We start from the raw sequence: 18,814 nt of genomic DNA, 5'->3' as shown, positions 1-18,814 counted from the left end.
AACACTGTGGCATACTTGGCCTAAATGAGGGTCGTGGTCTCCATGGTTGGTTCCATGAACTATTATATTGGAATTTAGGGGAGCGGTTCAAGAATAGCGATCATAACCTGGTCACCGGCCCTTTGGACAAAATTTTGAGAAGCAGCAGTCTTGAGGACTTGTGGCATCCTTTGTTCCCACACATGGGGTCAGGAGACCATGCAACCACTGCCTCAGCCCTCACAGAGGCCAGGAGAACCGATGTTGAAGCACCTGCACTGTGTAAAGGGTCAGGGACTGAGTGTGTTCTCCGTGCTTGTACCGTGGTGAGAGTGGGATGCATGGTTCCCAATCACATGCCCACGTAAACCTGCTGAGGCAGGAAGGCTTTTCCCTACTACATGCCCACTGAATTGTGCTGCCTTCCATAGCTGTGTTCAACACACCCAGCTAGGTGGACTTCACATAAAACAATTCCTTTCCCTTAGTATTTTCGAGGAAAAGATGATTTATTCTCTTACTTAGGTGGACAGAGAAGGGATTGAAAAAGAGTAGGAAGAAACCCCAAGCTGTGTGGGTTGTGCTGAAACATGTTATCAAAGTTATTCCCACACCTGGGTAGAAACCTGGGCTTGAACCAGGACGCAATCCCAGAGACTGGCCTGGGGGCAGGTCCTCTTCAGGTGGGCAGGATAAAGTACTGTGGGTGGCCACTACCTCTGTGCTGTTGGAGGGGAGGAAGCAGTTTTCCACCACCCTTTTAGGGTACTTGGCCTCACCTGAAAATTAAACTGAAAAGGACAGATTAACAGGAGGAAAGCATACAAATTTTCTAATGTGAGTTTTACCTGACACGGGAGCCTTCATACAGAAATGAAGACCCCTCCACCCCCAAACACTTAAGCTTGAGAGTTTTTATGCTAGATTTGAAGAAGAGTGGAAAGTTGTGGACAGATATGACAGGACAAAGAGTACGAGGTGAATGTGGCAAATGGGGGCAACTTAGCAAGGCCAGCGAGTTCAGATGTGTACTCGTTTCCCAGGCATAGGGAGGGCGCTTCTCACGTGACAGTTACGACCTACTTCAGGAGAAGGTCAGAAATTCCTTCCAGAACACGCCATTTCTCATATTCCTTCAGCCTGAAATATTCAATAGGCCAACATGACATATTTTGGGTCTGTGTGTCCTGAATTCCATCACTGTTTAAATGGTATATTCAAGCCCTGGCTGGAGTAGCTCAGTGAATTCAGCTCGGGCTGCGAACCAAAGCATCGCAGGTTCGATTCGCAGTCAGGGCACATGCCTGGGTTGCAGGCCATGGCCCCCAGCAACTGCACATTGATGTTTTTCTCCCTCTCTTTCTCCCACCGATGTTGGGAAGGTCCCATGACACAGCCTGTCCAACCCCCAGAGCCACGGGTGAGCACCTGCTCATCAGCAACATACGAACAGTCTCCATTAGCAGATTAGATAAAATGCTCCGTCCTCACCCTCAGGCCTTCCGATGTCATTCTGAAATGACATTTGGGTCAGCCATTGAGAACATTAGTTTAAGGATGCATTTTATTTCATCCATTTATTTATTTACTTACTTGTTTTTATTTAAACAAAATTGAAAAATAAACCTTGGCTATAGTAAACCATTCTTTAACCTGGCCAAGTTTATGTTAGCAAATGCTCTTCTCTACCTTGCCCATTTACCCAGGGTGTCTTAAATTTTAATTTGCATAGGAGTAACTTAGGGGTCTCGTTAAGTGCAGATTCCTATGCGGGAGGTTTGGGAGGTGCCCAGGAAGGTGCATGCACTCCTGACAAGCACCCAGAGATGTCCTGTGGCTGGTCTGCAGTCCGTGCTTCAAGGAGCGAGGCCCCTGAGACCCCTGCCCATCATTTAAAGTTGAGATCAACTGTCACTACCCCTCTGTGACATTTCCTGACATCCTCTTCCTTCCCAAGGCAGGATTTATTATTACTTCACCTGTGTTCCCAAAGCATGTTATACCTTTGTGCATTGAGGCGCTTTATGTTGTGATTATTCTCCCTAACCGAAGCTCCGCAGTCCCCGCTGTGTGTTAGTCACCTAGGCAGCTTTTGAAAAAAATCCCAGTGCCTGAGCCCCAACCCCGGAGTTTCTGATTTTATCACAGGCCCACTTTTTTTTTTTAAATAAGACTAGGTTTTGTTTTGTTTTGTTTTGTTTTGAAGGCTAATACTAGTCTGAAATGAATTTCTCTGGAAAAGTATTATCTCAACTTGCTTTATGTGGCTTGCAAACTGTGTTTTATGGGACTGTGTTTTCAGGGGGTTCCCTGGGGGCTGCTTCAGGATCAACTCTGGGGGTGGGGGTAGAATGAGCAGGAATGAGCAGGGCATGTGGGGACAAGGCAATGGACCTTGCCAGGGTGAGCACAGTGAACAAGGAAGACAAGCCACTCTTCCAATTTTCCCAACAATTTTTTCAACCTCATATTCTGCAAGCCAGCCAGCCAAACAAGGAATTCTTAGCTTACTATCACCAGGTGCTTTCATAGGAAACCTGTTTTTTAATTCTTTCAAGAACCTGGTGAACTAGGAGATAAAAGGTAAAAGTGGCAAATTATAGAGCGAGGACTGAAACTGGGATTTCTGGCCCCCATTTCTTTTTACTTTTTATAGTTCCTTACAAGAAAGCTAAGGGGGAGAGACACAAAGTTCCATTCTTCCCCTGTGGATACTCCTCAGATCAATCCACAAGGCACCTGGCTTCCTGGTGGTATGGTTGAAATGGGGGTCAGAGGTGGGAGGGACAGGCTGGCACCAACCACCCACAGAGCTTCGGGTTTCTGAAGATGAATTTCCCCAAACTGCCTGGAGGAAGTTTCCAGCCCCAGGTCTTTGTCCTCTGGTTGCTATCCCTTTTCTGGCCTCAGCCTTCATCTATGTTTTCCTTTCCTTGTGTTAAAGAACAAAAGTAAGTAAATTCAAAGATCTCATTGGCTTTATTAAGTGATTCATGAATTGGACAGCATCCCATCTAGCAACTAGAAGGGCATGCCGATGAGCTGTACAAAATGAAAGGTTTTTGTAGGCAGAAAGAAGGTGAGATGATGAAGTTAAAAGAGTAGATTATTTCAGGCAAGGATGTAGTCCCTTAGGGGAAGGCAGAGGGTTTTACCAGGTAAGTTCCCCTAACTAGTGTGGATCTGGAAATTCCAGATAGATTGGTTTAAAGGTCTGCTCCTGGGAGAGGCTGACACTCCAATCAGCCTAGGCATTAAGTTTTGGTTTAATGATGTGTCTTAGCAAAAGTGACTCCTCCGTGGCCTATTGTTTCTCTTTTTAACACCCAGCATCTTTCCTTTCCCACAGGAGAGCATCACTGCTCTACCTCTGGTGGGAAGCTGGCAGCTGCTTGAGCCATATCTCCACCTATCCCAGTTCCTGCCCTGCTGTGGCATTTGAAGGGCTGCAGGAATGGCCATAGACCATTCCTCCTGAGAGCAGACAGAGTGCATGAGGGTAAAAGCTGCCATAGAGGATGCAACCACAGATGTAATAAACTCTAGAATGTAAGCTCCTTAGGACAGGAATTTTGTCTATGTTCTTAGTTGCTGTATCTCAAGGCATATAACAGTGCTTGGCACAGGATAGAGGCTCAGTAAATATTTGCGGAAAGAAAGAATGAACACTACTCTTTATCAGTATATCTATGTGTTGGGTTCTGTGTAGGTGCTTTACTTATGTCATATCATTTCCTGTTTGCTATTGATATCTTATTCATGTTCAATGTGGAGGCCGGAGCCTGGGGATTAGGAGAATGCATGTCAGCTGTGACCTTGAGTAATTTACTTAATCTCTCAGCGCTGTAGTTGCTCTATTGAGGGAGGGGGGAGGAAGGAAGGAAGGAAGGAAGGAAGTAGTTCTGGTCTTTTAGGGTGAATGTGAGGAGTGAGTTAATGGGTCTAAAGTACTCAGTGCAGTGCCTGGCCCAGAAAAATGCAAAGGAGATGAAGGAGAGAAGAAGGAGAGGGGATGAGGAGGAATGCAGAGGAGAAGGGAAAGGAAAGGGAGGAAGAGGGGGAAGGAGGTTTGCTAAATTTTAACTTTGCCAAATGAAAACATTTAAAACCATTCCACAACCCAAAATACTAATTTCATCTATTATCACAATCATTTCTAAAACAACAAAAATTTTAACACTGAAAATGTAGGAAGAGATCATCTCAGAATATATAGAATCTTTCATAAGAAAACCCATTTTACACTTTATCCTGACATTTTCTTCAAAGGACAGATGAAAACTTCATCCTGGACCAGATGGCACTGTTGGGGATACCTTTCTAAGGAAGGACTTGTTCTCTATTTTGCAGAAATAGAGAACAGATGAGAAAACCCCAAAGAGGTTGAATAACTTGCCAAAGTTTTAAAGAGAAAATGCTTACTTAGATACCCTCTTCCGCCAGTTTCAGAATTCAAATTACTTAATATGCAACAAATTACATAAAATGGATGACAGCATGCAACTTGGGTTGAGACTTCTTGCTTTGGCTAGAGATTCCATCTCCTCGGCCCCCTGACCCATTGGGACACCTCTGAATACTGAGGCTTTGGTGCTGCAAGTGTCCTCTCTGAAGTGGGACCGATAGGTAAGGTGGCCTACCTTTCAGGGTTCTTCCCCGAATCGCGCTTTTATCAAGTTTCCTAGAACATATTTCTGGCCTCAATAAAACTCCTTTGAAAAAATTTACTTGATGTTGGAGGGCAGGGTGGCTCAGAGAAAGTCACTCCAAAAATGTATTTTTTGTGGTATGCAGGTTATTTTGAGCTAAAGGCAATTTTAGCTTTATCCTCAAGAGGAGCTTCTGCCATTCCCTTGACTACCTAGAACCTGAAGTAGGGACCTTGCCTATAATAGAGATTATTAGCAATAGTCTCTTTTTGACCCATCTGTATGGCAGGGCAAACTTCTATTTACTAAACTTCTGCTCTTCTTACCATCCTGCAATGACCCTTTGAAGACTGCAAGGCATCTTACCTCATCACCAGCATAGAATGTTCTATACTCACGTTCCCGTTCTGTCTCTGAACCTTCCAGGCATGTAGGGTCACTGGCTTATTTATGCAGAATTCCCATACGTATGTATGTGTTAAATTTGGTCATTTTTTCTCTTGCTGATCAGTCTCACATCTGTTTGATTATTAAGAACAGCCAGAAGAACCTTGAGAGTAGAAAAAATTTAGTCCCCCAGCCCCTACAATGTCACCGAATATCATCAGATTTATGCATTTGCTCCATGTTACTTGCTGAATGTCACCTACATCAATTTCAGTTAGACTCAGCTACAAGTAAGAGAACACAAGCTTCAAAGAAAGGAGTTTGAAAGTGGCAATCCAGGATGAACTAGCAATTCTGCTCCATGTGGTCCACAAAGACTGAAAACTCAGGCTCTTTCCAGCTTACTGCTGGTTGCCTTAGAGTATGGCCCTGGACCTCATGGCCCAAGATAGTGGCAAGAGCCCTAGCCATCATTTCTGCCATTGAAGAAGCAGGATGCTTAAAGGGATGAAGAAGGGAAAAGGGAAAATGCCAGCTATCTTCCAAGGAAAGTTCCAGGAGGCTGTCATGTACTTCCCATTGGCTGGAACTTGGTACCCATGGCCACATCTAGCTTAAAGAATGCTGGGAGGTAAATTTACTCTGAGTAGGAATATCCCTAACTAAAAACAAGGAATTCTGGAAGAAACAGAAAAACATATAGTGCAGGAAAGAGCAGTTCCTGCCATAGTATCCAAGAACACACCCACCAAGGTGCATAAAGCACCAGCTGAGAATTGTTAGGGAGCTAATATCTAAGGACAATATGTTTACCCATTGCCTTCTCCCTCCCTCTCACCCAGATACCTTTTTGCTTCTATCTCAAGTGTGAAGCAGATAGGTCAGAAATAAATGGGTCTTTCTAAAACATTGTGCTGATGCCAGGAGCTTTGGTTACCACTGAGCTTAGAGAGACTTAGAATGTTTTTATGCCCAGAAATAGGACATGGGCACCGAGTCCCTGCCATTGTTTATTTTGAAAGGGGGCAGGATTTCTTCTTTTCCTCCTAACTCTGCTGAATTTGTGGGCAAGCCACTGGAGTCAGATCATTCAAAGAAATTCTTCTCAGGACAGACTATGAAGGCCCAAAGCCCCTGTCCCACTGACCGCCCATCCGTTTGTGTGACCACTCCCTGAGCTGCTCTCTATAGAGGCCCAGCTGGCTGAGCTCCCCTCCCCACACTCAAAGGGGTCTTGATTACTGCATTCAAGAGGGCAAGATAAGGCATCTGGTGATTCTTAGTCTTTTTCCCAGGAGTGGTGAAGTGTTTGCTCTGAGTCACCTCCATCCTCTTAGTCAACAGTAACTGCATTGTTCTGAGTTGTCCTGCTGGCTTAAAGGTTGTAAATGTGACCACAGAGGAGAGTTTTGAATATCTTTAAGAAGTTGAGTCGGTAAGCAAATATGATATATGTGTGTTAAAAGAAGAATAATACCAGAGTGAGATAAATAGCTGGAGTTTATTGTTCTGGAGATTATTTCTTAATAAAAGAAACAAGACTACATTTAAAAATAATGTTGTGAATAATAATGTGTTACTATAATGGGTTCCTAATCTGGACCATTTGAGGGCCTGATATTCAAGTTACTGCTTACCTGAAGGTAGTAGTGTCAAGAACAAAGGCAAGCTTTGTTTTCTACAATATTATTCTGCTCTTGTTTATAGCATGTTAATCAATAGCATGTTAATCAATAATGAATATGGGGATCAAAATAATTGACATGTCTAGTCATATCTATATTTCTGGAAAAGCTCCCTTTCAATAAAATATTATGAGATAGATGTATAGCTACCTACAGCTTACAGTTGTTATCGAGGTATGATTTACATGTAGATCTTAAGTGTATAGCTCAAAGAGTTTTAACAAATGTGTATACCCATAAACCCCCTTCCTGTCAGGAGATAGAACATTTCTGACACCATATAAAATGTTCATGCCCCATTTCTTCTTTTTAGATTATATTTATTTACTTCTTTGAGAAAGGGGAAGGGAAGGGGAAAGAGAGGGAGAGAAATGTAAATGTGTGGTTGCCTCTCGAGCACCCCCTACTGGGGGCCTGGCCTGCAACCCAGGCATGTGCCCTGACTGGGAATCAAACCAATGACTTTTTGGTTTGTAGGCCCACACTACTCCTACTGAGCCACACCAGACAATCATGCCCCACTTCTAATCAGTCCTTATGTTCACCTCCTCCTGACCTCAAAACTGCTGATAGGAATTCTATCACCTAGCTTTGTCTTGTTATCTATAAAACTGTATATAAATGGAATCATAAAGTATGTGTCCTTTTGCATCTGGTTTTTCTAACTCAATGTAACATTTTTAAGATGAATTCATGTTGCATGTATGTGAAGTTCATTCCTGGCTGCTGCTGAGTAGTGTCCCATTGTATAAATGAAATATAATTTCTTTAACCATTCTCCTGTTGATAGACATTTGGATTGTTTCCAGTTTGGAGAAATAATGCTTCTTATAATGGTTACAATAAATAATAAATCTATAACTTATGAATAGCAAAACTGACAGGTGTATGCATGTGTGCGTACCTGACTCAAACACGGTCATCCGAGATGCTCAGCTGCAGCTCAGAGGCAGCAAACATACAGTTTGAACCTTGTTTTGGGTGGATATGGGAATGAGGGAAGAATGTGTAGAAATTGGTAAGATAACACAAAAAATTACCAGTTTATGCAGCTTAAAAGTTGTTACCTACCAATTGCAACTAAATGAAAAAAAATAGGCTTGGTATGAAAATGTATGCTTACAATGTAGAGATAAGTCACTTCTGATGGGCTATTAATTGCTTCATTTTTCAGAGGAGAAACATCTTGGACTCTTTGTTTTCTTATGTGTGAAAGGGAGGCACTAATTCCCACCTAGCTCATCTCACAAGGTTGTTGTAAAAAGCACGGGAGAGAACACACGAAAAACATCTGTCAGCATAAAGCTCTCTGTGTAAGTGCAAGGTGGTGGTGCTGCCTATGACAAATTCAGTTTCTCCTTGAGAGATGACAGGGGACCATTTTACAGTTGTCCTGCCCTTTTTGTTTACAAACCCACTTGCCTCCCTAAGAAGTAGGTACTAGTACTGTTGTTATCATTCCCATTTTGCAGGTGGACAACTTGAGACCTGGACAAATTTACCTCCAGAGGCCACACAGGTGTGAATAGGATAGCTGGACTTTGAACCTCAATGGAAGTGACTCAAACCTGAGTTGTTAGTATTATGTCATCTGCCTTTCTAACAAGATGTCGTTACATCTCCTCCTGCTTTCCAGTAACTGTCTTTTCCACAGCTTATATATCCTTGTGGGGGGGTTGCTGTATTCAAATTCTTTGACATTTTATCTACTAGATGTAACAGAAGGAAGGTGAAAAGTTTGCCTAAAATCTTAATGATTTCTCATTTTGGTTTTCCTGAAGGCTTGCGTGAGAGTGCTGGGTCAGCCATATTCTTAGTGCAAACTCTGTACGTAGGAGAGCAGCAGAACCCCCCCGCCCACCACCCCACCCCAACCGTGTCCCCGACGGAATAGATGCAGGGAGCTGCTACACATGCCTCTCCCCCAGGACACACAACATGGTGTCCAACTGAGAGGCGGGAAATGCCCTATGGCATCAAGTGCTAAGCACGGAGCAACCTCATATACAAGGCCATTTGGTCATTTACTTGATGTCTCTGTCCTTACTGCCTGAGCAAGTTGGCCTCGCTTCTTGTAGACTTTCCCAGCCCTTCAACCTCCATCTCTTTCTGTGTGCAAGGCTGTGGAGAAATGAGTGGGAGAAGCACCTTTCGTGACTGGATGTGGGGAGGTGGGGATGGACAGAGCAGAATTTGTTTTTCTTTTCCATTTTAAAAGGACAGGGAACCACTAATCAACACCTGTAAGTGGACCTGAAAGTAAAGCATGGTTTTTAAGTAAAATAATCACGTTTATCTAAAAATTGTCTCTAACACAGAAGTTTCAGAGGATGAGCTGTAGAAATTTCTAGTTAGGTGCAGCTTAACTCAGCAACTCCTGAAACTACTGACTATTCAACTAAAAAACCAACTGAGAAAACCACCTGTGCTCTACAGCACAATTAGAAGCAGACTCATGGACTGAAGACCACATCACCAGGGATTGGATGGCTCTGTCTGCAGCAGTGACTAAAACAGAAAATAACCAGATGCACCCAAATGAAACCGATGCAAACAAGAACCTCCTATGACTTTATGGCCACCTGAAGAAAGCAACCAAAACCAAAGAACATATTATCTGGACCTGTTTACTGTTGGTAAATGAGGTAGATTAACCTGGGGAGCCCCAATACCTTTCCCAGCTGGAATAGTCACAATTCTAAAAGACCCCTCAGGTAAGCGTGGGCCTCTAATGATCAAGGACTGAAATCCCCCCAAACCTGTGATTTATGTTTACATCTCAACCATCCTAGATGTTCTCCCAGTGGCATGGCAGGGTATGGAGTACAATTCAGGGTGACTTCAGAGGCTTCTGGGGAAAGTCTAACGCTAACCCTCAGCCAATGGAAGGTGAACTGAAATCTGCAAACACAATCCATTTCACTGAGTCTTTAAAGATCACCAGTGTTTCTTATCTCCTAAAGCAAAGAACCAAGTCATTTGAAAAAAAAAATGGAGACATGAATACACTCTGAGGCTTGCTATTTTGTTCTTAGATTTTCAGCAGATTCAGAGAGAGAATGGGGTTTATGTGAACTTATTTTAAGGCACTATGTGACTACAGTTAATCTGTGAGTCGAGGCAGTCACATGCTGGGAGAAGTCAGTCAGACATTAGATGGTCCTTCTTTCTGCTGTACATTTATTTGCCCACAAGTTCAATTTAAGCTTGTTGTGTATTTATTATAAATTTAATTACATTCTTTTCTTCAAGAGTTGAAGAGTTCCAAATGTGGCCTCATTCAAAGAATTCATTCTTCCCATTGTCAAAAAACCCTCTATTTCCAAAAAACCCTCTATTTCATTCACATGAATCAGTCCCTTTAATTAGCAGGGAATAATCTGGAACTAATTAATGAGAAGATCTGAGCTGTCATCAAAATGCCTTGGTCAATATGTTAAGTGAGGAGCCTGGGTGACAAATAAAATCATTTTACAGTCCAGCGACTTCAGAAAGGGGAAGGAGCACAGAGTCAGTGGGACAGCACAGGTCTGGGACGTAAAGCAGGAATTTTTCTATGTATTAACGGCACGTCCCGTCCCGGGGAACATAAGTCAGTGTCTGGGGGCCTCCACTTCCTCACCAGTGAAGGGAAGGCGACCTGCTGTGCTTACTTCCTGGGCTGGTTCTGGGGCCAAATGGAACTGAGAATGTGAAATTGTTTTGTAAATGCCAAAGGACCATTCAGTAGCAAACTACTACAATTATTCAGTAGCAGTTGGGTTGTTTGGGGGCAGCAACAGAAGTCCCCGTATTTTGTATTCACTCCGACCCTGCGATGCCGCGGAGGGGACCCCATCATCCTTCCTGGCAGGCCCGGTGAAGCGCTCCACACCGTCACTGGGGCTTTAGGCCCAGAATATCTCGCGGCATTTCCTTTCTCCCCACAATATCTGCCACGGGGATTCCCCTGGATCGTGACAAGCAGATCAAACCCCATCCACAAGACACTCTTCTTGGGAAGTTACACTTGAACCTGGAAACCTACGTGTTTCAGTTAAAAACAGACTTGGAAGCGAATAAAAAGTTGCCTGAAGCGATTTTTCTATTATTCCAGCAGAGGGAGACAGGGCTGTGCTGACTCTGCCACAAGAGCTGCAGTTGAATGTGAAGATTTACATGAGAAGCCTTTCTTCCTTCTTTCCTTTCTAATTAGATGATGGTTATCATAATCTTAATATCTCTGGGTGGAGAAAATACCATTACAGTCACAAAGGCCATTACGAATTCAGCTGTACTGCAAAATATACTTTCAAAATGGGTTTGCATTGCTCTCCTGAGACACTGAAACGTTTGGAAACAGCAGTAAAAAGGCATGTAATCAATTCAGCCTCCAGATGCTTCCCAGCTGTGGCGGTGGCGCGTTGGGGGCTGAGCCAGCATTCGCCCTGTTTTCGTCGTCTCACCTGAGTTAGAACCCTGGGCGTGTGCGAGCTCCTGCTCCATCCCCACTCCAGAGGGGGATCCGGACTGGTCCAAGTCAGCGATTTTCAACCCTTTTTATCTCACGGCACACATAAACAAACTGCTAAAATTCTTCAGCACACCATAAAGTATATATTTTTTGTTGATTTGCCAAAAAAAAGGGTATCGTTTTGGTTCATTCACACCAGATGGATATTGTTGTGTTGGCTGTTGTCATTTTTAATCTGACAATCTAAGGGAAAAGAGGTCAGTGCCCCTGACTAAATAGTCAGGTACTGCACGGTTTGAAAACCCTTGCGGTGCACCGATTGAAAACCGCTGGCCTAAGCCAATCCCAGCACATTTTTCTCTCATGAAGTTTACTGGTCCACGGGTGGACTTAATGACCTTCCTTCGCCCAGTCAGACTGAGGAAGGGCTAATGGTCCACGCTCCGGGAAGATCTTGGCCCTCTCTTTCTCCCACTGCATTTGGAAGAGGAAACTTGCTGCTGGCAGCCATATTGGGACTGTGAATAAGATGGCCAGGAGGAAAGGACACATGAAAAAATGGTTTTTCGATGACACTACTAAATCAAACAACTCTGTAGCCTGGAATTCTTGGTTCGTGAGGTAATACATTTTTGGTTAAGTCAGTGTGAGGCAAACCTCTCTCTCTTTTTTTTTTTTTTGTAGATACAATACTTTCAGGCATTGATGGACTCCCTTCGGTTTCCCAAGGCCACCCAGTGGTCTTTAGTCCATTGTGCAGAAATAGGGGCTGAGAATCACTACTTTTGACTACTTTTCACTTTAAACTATCTATTGGTTTCCCATGGGTCACTTATTGAGGATACGGTTGCATATTATTTCTGTGATGTTATTTTATTACACTGATACAGCACTTTACAAATATTATTTATTCCTAGTCTTACATGGATCTATAATTTAGAAGATTATCTCCAAACCAGAGCTTGCAGTATAGCAAGTCAAAATGTATCCAAAGTGTAAGGTTTTCTTAGACCCCGCCGAGGAAATAAACAGCCAATTAGCCATGGAAACAGGCAGATGAGCTTTATTTTGGAAGTTTGTGCTCCCGGGGCGACGTTTTCCCCGCCCGGAGAAGGGGCTAAGAAAAGACAGCGCGGGAGAAGGGAAAGGCTGGGAGTTTTATATGGCTGGACTTCGCGCGGGAGCCAAGGATTGGTTCTTGGTGAACAAAGAAGCAACTTAGCATTGGTGGCTCCTGGTCTGATGTCAGTCACCTCTTCTGGGTCAGAGTTCAGTTGCCATATTACTTGTAGTCCAAACAGTGGCCATATTTGTACTCCAAAATGCTAATTGTAACTAGATTCCCACTTGTCCTACCCTGCCCATCCTGACACAAAGCACTACAATAAGCAAGCAAAAAAATAAAGTTCCAAGGCATCTAAGATGTCCATGACTTTGCTGAAAATACCTTGTATTTCATAAGCACTCCTCTCATTTCTAGTTCTAGCCTGATAAAGGGAAAAATTCAAGTAATCTAAAATAGCAAACCATGGTATTTTTTTAATAGGGTAAGGTTTATTTAGAAAGTCACAGAGGTAGAAGTGAGTGGTAGAAAAAATGGGCTCAGGAAATAAGTTTCAGAGGCAAAAGAAGGGGCCCTTGGAGCTGAGCAGAGAGAAGGGTAAAGGTAACGCCGCTGGGGGCAGGGAGGAGGGGGTAGGAAAGGCACAGATGTGCTCCTTACAGGGAGAGAGCCTCAAACTGTAGGAGGGTGCAGCCAGAGAGCCCCCAAAAGAAGGATTTGTAATGAGGTCCAGAACTCAAGGTGTCCAGGAAATATTAGAAAGATATATAGGAAGTCCTCACCCTCCACCACAGGTGTGAGTTGGGGGAAGAGACACAAGGAGCAAGGCCATTGAGAGCTGTTTTGCATAGCAACAGCTTTGTAGCTAATCTCTGGTGTGGTGGTTTAACATATCTATAACCTCTAACTAGTTGCATAGATATGTTAAGTAGCTGTGGTCATGCTCTGAACCAGGGGTATGGAAGGAACTTCCCCTCAAGATGTAGCTGGGAGGCAACTCCCCCTAGTTACAGTGCCTGTGTGAGAGCTTGGAGATGATTGGCTCCACGACATGGGGCCACCCCTGCACAGACTCATGATGGCAGCCCAGTAAAGCTGAAAGGATATTTAAACCCAGACTCGGCAGCCATTGGAAGGAGCCACATGACTGTGGCAGTGGAGAGAGAGCCACGCGCCTGCAGCCATGTAAGGAGAACCACGCACTTTTGGCAGAGTGGGGATACCTGCCCCCCCCCCCACCCCGGCTGCCCCTTGCTGCAGCCATGAGAAGAATCACCATGTGGCTTTAGCCATAGATCCCGGCAACACAGCTGATGGTGCTGGGAACCAAGGAAGGCCTCCCAGCCGAGCACAGATTACTGGGAAGAACCAGGGACTGCCTGAGCCATGGACCTCTATTTCTTTTCCTGAGATATGGTACCCCAGACTGGGCAGAGGGGGGAAGGAAGGACTGTGTGTGTTTGTGGGTGTTTTAAGGGACTTTGGGATTTTGATGAAGACATTAAGTCATTATCTTAAGTCTGTATAACTTGAATAAATAACTCTTTTCACCAACCTCCAACATGGAGAGCTATAATTCTCTGGCAAAGGGAAAGGTGAACCTAGTACAGGGGGACCCCAGGAGAAACAGGGGTCAATTTGGTAGCATTGTGGGACCCTCTTCCCTGGTGGTCAATCAGGGATCATGGGAGACCACATGTGCAGTAGCTTTAAAGTAACACAACTACTTGTACATGCGCAGTAAAAGTGCACCAAAACTAGCCAGGAAGAATCCACCCTATAATAATAGAGTCCCTCCAGCACATGAGCTCAATCTCTGCTTGGAGTTGGCCTGCTCCCATATTCTCTGCTATAAACTCTGGGTGTTCAGTTCAATTCTTTGTACCCATCACCAAGAACCTGGTTACCTGTGCCCACCTGTGATAAAACCATAGTATTTACTTTTTAAAGTAAACATCTTCAGTGTTGACTTCTTTCATCCTCTTTCTCAAGGGTGGGGGGATTATGTATGTTTTTTTTCTTACTGACTCTTCATTTCTAGTTCAATGTTCATAACCTCTAAGTAATTTAAACTAAAACCACATTTTATTTTATTTTTTAAATTCATACCCAAGGATATGTTTTGTTTTGTTTTTGTTTTATTTAAGAGAGAAAGAAAGAGGGAGAGAGAAACATGGATTGGTTTCCCCCATGTATACCTCAGCTGGGGATCAAAGATTCATTAGGACGAACATTCATCCTTTTGGAGCTGGGACAAAGCTCCAACCAACTGAACCACCTGGCCAGGGCAAAAACCACATGTGGCTCTTGGTGGAAAGAGCTTGCAAAGCGGATGTAAGGATTGCCTCACAGGAAGGAGGAGACCAAGGTGCCCAACTTCCTGAGGATTTTGGCCAAGTATTTAATGGACTGTTCAGAGAATCACCAGGTAATTGGTCTAAGCATTCATTTGACCATAATTATGGTTTGACCATAATTATGAGCTATAGGGAATTAAAAAGGAGTTTAACATTTCAACAGTGTACAAGTCTTGTGCTGAGTGCTGTTACTATAAAAAATGAATAAGATGCAGTGATGACATTTTGTTCTTAGAGAAAGACTAGTACAGTATATGTGAAACAAGTAGCCAACCATGTTAGCAGCAGATAATTAAATGTGAAAGTTATGTGGTACAGAATTAGCACTCTCAGTACAATGGAGAAAGGCTACTTAGGATGAGCTATGAGCTACTGTGGTCAGGAGAGGTTAGTTTGTGGAGGAGATGAGCTACACAGTATGGTTGGGACGTGAATGAACTTTCAAAGTGAGAAAATTGGGGCAATTATGGTATCATGTTAAAAACATTAATGCTTTAAAAAAATTTTTTTTAATTTTAAACATTGTTAAATTTTTCCCAAAATGTATTAATACATGAGAATATGAAATTGTTTCTTATATTTCATTCCAAAATATTAATGTATTTATATTTTTTCCTTAGGAAATAAAAGCATAGGGCATTTAATAGATTCATTTATTCATTCACTAAATATTTTTTATTGAGCACCTACTGTGAGTCGGCTAAGGTTCTAAGTGATGAGCAAAACAGATAGGACTCGTTGATGACTAAAATCGTAGTTGGGGAGACCAATAACAAACAAATATTAATCGTTAGAAATGCTTTAAAGGAAAAGAACAGATGTAAAACCTGCTTAAATAGGATAGTCAAGGAGGCTTCTTGGAAAAGGCAATGTTTAATTGAAACTTCAAAAATGAGAGAAGCCAGCTTTGGAAAGTAGGGAGCAAAGCTTCAGGCAGGCTCCTAGGCAGAGTTTGGGGTGCTCATGGGAATCAGCCAGGGTTCTTGCAGAAGAGAACCCATGGGATATGATATCTATCTATCATCTATTAATCTGTCTTCTACTTTATTTCAGGGAATTGGCTTACATGATTGTGGGAGCCAGCAAGTCTGAAGTCTACAGGCCTGCTGGGATGGAGCTCAGATGGGAGCTGATGCTGTAGTCTTAAGGCAGAATTTTTTTTGAAGATTTTATTTATTTGTTTTTAGAGAGAAGGGAAGGGAAAGAGAAATGGAATGAGAGAAATATCAGTGTGTGGTTGTCTCTTGTGTGCCCCCTACTAGAGACCTGGCCTGTAACCCAGGCATGTGCTCTGACTAGGAATCGAACCAGCGACCCTTTGGTTCACAGCCCACACTCAATCCACTGAGCTACACCAGCCAGGGCTTAAGGCAGAATTTTTTCTTCTAGGAAACCTATTTGCTCTTAAATCCTTTCAATTGATTGGATGAGGTCCACCCATATTATTAAAGGTAATGTCCTTTACATAAAGTCAGCGGATTGTAGAAGTGAACCACATCTACAAAATACCTTCCCAGCATGACCTAAATTAGTGTTTGATGAAGTAATTGGGTACAATGGCCTTGCCAAGATGACACATAAAACTCACCATCATGGCAGGAAACCATCACATCTAATGCAGTGTCTAGAGCATAATGGGATGGGAGAAGGAAACCAGATCAAGTAGAAGAGCTAGGCAGGGATCTCAAGGCCAGGAAAGAGACCTTAGTTTCATTCAGATTCACTGGGGAGCTCCAGAACTGTATTAGTAGGAATGGTATGTCTATTCACCTTACAGCCAAAAATCTGTATTTTATTCTGCTTTTTCATATCCACTGACAATCAGTAGGATCCAAATTTTAAAAGTAAAATCTGTCCTGGTCAGATGGCTTGGTTGGTTGGAGCATTGCTGTGCACACACACATGCACACACACACAACATTGTAGGTTCAATCCTTGGTTAGGGCACATACCTAGGTTGCATGTTCAACCCCTGATTGGGGCATGTACAGGAGGCAGCTAATCGAAGGTTCTCTGATATTGATGTTTCTCTCACTCTCTCTCCCGTCCTCTCTCTTAAAATCAATGAATATTAAATGAAAACAAAGTAAATTGCTCTGGCTGCTCTCTGGACAATAACATAGGGAGTGTATCAGGGTCCAGTTGAGAGGCAGAAACCACACCAACAATATGAACAGTGAATATTTAATGTGAGGGGTTTTTTACTAGTTACAAGGTGGTTAACTGTCAAAAAGGCTAGAAGACTCTAAGTTAAATACACAAGTAGCAGAGATCAGCCTCCAGGCTGAGGGAAAGGTAAGCAAGGAAAAAACTTAGAAACACAGAAGAGGTCCTGCAAGGCCTGAGATTCAGACTCTGATGAGGAGGTGCTGCCACTGCAGGCACCAGCTGCCTACTATGGGGAGGAAGAAGAAACTTGCTGGGGGCTGCTCCCTGGAACCATGACAACCTCATGCTTAGGGGACATTGCAAGGGACAGCTGCACACCACACCCCTTGCTAACACCTTAAAAAACAAAACAAAACAAAAAACAAGAAGAAAATTGTCTTCTTGCTCCTCTAACCTTTCAGACTGCCCAGAACCCTATTTTGGTAGAGCCTAGCGTCATGTTGGTTGCAAAGGAGAAATGTGGTTTGCAGAGTCTGCTCTAGTGTCACAAAGCAGGGCAAAGAAAGGTGAACTTGGAGCTGAGAGGCAGTAAGTTGTTAACTGGCAGGAAGACAAGGGCAGACATGGGACAGGTTAGGAAGATACTGCAATGGTCCAGGGGAGTTCCAGGGGACCTGGATGAAGGTGGTAGCATGCAGTTGGAGAAGTGGACTCATTCATTGAACAGTGCTTAAAAAACTAGTTTGTCTCCTTAACCATCATATAAGAGAATATTAAACATAAGAAAATTCTATGGTATGATTTAAACTCCTGACATTCCAGAAATAATTCCAAACAAAGTCTTACTGGTAGCATTTATTAATTTGGTTATGTAGTGAAAGAAATCAAGAAGACACAATAAATGGAGAGGGAATTCATGTTCATGGAGAGAAAGACTCAATATTGTTAAAATGCTAGTTCTTCTCAACTTGATCTATAGATTCCATGCAATCCCAATCAAAATCCAAGCAAGTTATTTTATGGATATTGACAAACTGATTCTGAATTTTATGTGGCGGGGCAAAAGACCCAGAATAGTCACCACAATATTGAAGGGGAACAAATTGGGAAGGCTGGCTATAAGACTGGCAATCAAGACAGTGTGGTATTATTGAAAGGGTAGGTAAAGGGTCAGTAAAACAGAATTGAGAGCTAAGAAATAGTCTCACATAAATATAGCCAATTTTTGACAAAAGAACAAAGGCCAGCCAATGAAGACAGGATGGTCTTTTTGAGCAATGATGCTGAAACAGTTGGACATTCACATGCAAAAAAATATATAGACATAGGCATCTCATGTATTTATTGATTTCTACTACTCCATAAGTACACCTAACCTTTGTTCTCTAGGCTTTTTACACCTAGTTAAATGAACATCATTTCAACAATGACATTCCAGGCAAGGCCCTAATTGCATAAATGATTCTCCCAACTGAAGGGGAGCAGAATATGTCACGCCCAAATGTGCCACTGGCATGTTGACTATTCTGAATCAAAGTCATCTGAGGAACGGCTGGTACAAGGACGCTTTGACCTTCCTTTGTGCCCCTGAAAGCAGGAAATAAAGGTCCCTGGTGAACTAGGAGGGGAGAGGCACCTTTACCCCTGGCGATAGCGAGTTTAGGGCCAGGAATGCTGCACAAACAAACTGGTCACTTCTTAACTGACTACCTCAAGCTCACATCTGTTCATCTTGTCAGTTCTTCACAGTTTTTTTTTTGGTGGTGGTGGGATGCCTAAAAGGTATGAAAGCTTCCTAGTTTGGTAATTTCTTTGAGTCTCCTCTTTTTATGGGATTCCTGTATATATGAAACTAAATTTGTTTTTCTCCTGTTAATATGTCTAATGTCAATTTAACTATTAAACCACAAAGAACCTATAAGGGAAGAAGGAAATTTTCCCCTCCCCCCCACAGGGGACTGTCAGATCACCTGGTTAGGGATGGGGTGACTCCAGATCGTCCAGTTTAAGATTCCATTTCTGGGAGAGAGCCAGAACCAATTAGGTCTTAGTTTGGTGACGTGGGCCTTTGTGCCAGGAACTCCATGTTGGCCCTGTTGTGCTGCTTTTAACAATAGACAGCACAGACCTAA

The sequence above is a fragment of the Phyllostomus hastatus genome, unplaced genomic scaffold, assembly GCF_019186645.2.
Source record: "Phyllostomus hastatus isolate PE091 unplaced genomic scaffold, TTU_PhHast_1.1 phas_contig_40, whole genome shotgun sequence".
Taxonomy (NCBI): Eukaryota; Metazoa; Chordata; class Mammalia; order Chiroptera; family Phyllostomidae; genus Phyllostomus; species Phyllostomus hastatus.
Note: the sequence above shows the minus strand (reverse complement) of the source record.